Source organism: Helobdella robusta (genome assembly GCF_000326865.2).
Source record: "Helobdella robusta unplaced genomic scaffold HELROscaffold_30, whole genome shotgun sequence".
Taxonomy (NCBI): Eukaryota; Metazoa; Annelida; class Clitellata; order Rhynchobdellida; family Glossiphoniidae; genus Helobdella; species Helobdella robusta.
The window spans coordinates 624,444-626,124 of NW_008704502.1; positions in this window are offsets into that span (position 1 = coordinate 624,444).

Below are 1,681 nucleotides of genomic sequence, written 5' to 3' on the forward strand. Positions count from 1 at the left end.
GGATAATTATTATTGGATAATTGCGAAAATTAAGAAAAAATATTATTAAATGGTTAAAAAGTATTTTTTTAAATATTAAAAATTAAATTCTGAATAAATTTTAACGGATTATTTAAGGTGTTGTTAGTTTGTATTTTATTTTGTCTAGTTATAATTAATTATAATGAACCGTATCATATTAAAAACGAAGTCGGTTGTTATCAGCGTTTGAATAAGCAATAATAATAATAATAATAATAATAATAATAATAATAATAATAATAATAATAATAATAATAATAACAATAATGATGACATCAACAACAACAATTTCGTTAACTATGACAGCAGCAACAACATTATTGAAACAACATCAGTGGCGTCAGATTGATATGATCTACGTCATATTTGCATCACCAACCATACTGAAAACCACAGAAAACTACAAAATTACAAAGATATGACAATCACACGAAAACCCATTAGAACAACGAGCAATAATAATGTAGAACTGAACATAAAACCCATGCTAACATCATCATAACAACAACAACAACACCATCAACAACAATTGCATCAACAACAATAACAAAAACATCCACAACAATAACATCATCAACAACAACAATATGCCTCATCATAACAACAACAATTACATCAACATAACAACAACAATAACATCATCAACAACAACAATTACATCATCATAACAACAACAATTACATTTACATCAACAATAACATCAGCAACAACAATTACATTTACATCAACAATAACATCAGCAACAACAATTACATTTACATCAACAATAGCATCAACAACAACAATTACATTAACATCAACAATAACATCAACAACAACAACAATTATATCCACATCAACAATAACATCAACAACAACAATTACATCCACATCAACAATAGCATCAACAATAACAATTGCATCAACAACAACAATTACATCAACAACAATAACATCAAAGTCAACACAAAAAAACTGAGCATCAACGAAATTGTCATAAAACCCAAACAACCGCTAGTTATGTACAGCGAGAATCATCCCGTAAACAAAAACACACACGTATAAAAACACACAAACATACACATCCACACACACACACACACACACATCCACCCACACACACACACACACAAACGCGCTCACACACTCACATAAACACACACATATATGCACACACACACACACATATGAGCAAATAGATATGGCATATAGAGGGGACTCAACTTTATTATCTAAAACGAATTCCACGCCAGATAGAGCTTCGCATAACAAAACGCCTACCACTACTACCACCACCAACACTACTACCACCACCACCACCACCACTACTACTACTACTACTACTACTACAACTGCTACTACTACTACCACTACAACTATTACTGCTGCTGTTGTAAACGCTGCACCTACTTTCAAGTCTACATATTCACATACGTTTTATAGATATGCAAATTTTTCAGTAATTAACGCAGCAAGAGTAGCAGCTAGTAACAACTTTCAAAAAATTACTGACCCTTGTAACAGTATCACCAGCTTGAGTAACATCAGCACGGAAAGTATGAATAACTTCTTCATTACTTTACCAACGTTTACTGCTACTACTACTGCTGCTGCTACTACTACTGCTGTGTCGCTACTGTTGCTACTGCTGCTGCTGTTGTGGCTACTGCTGTGGCTGCTA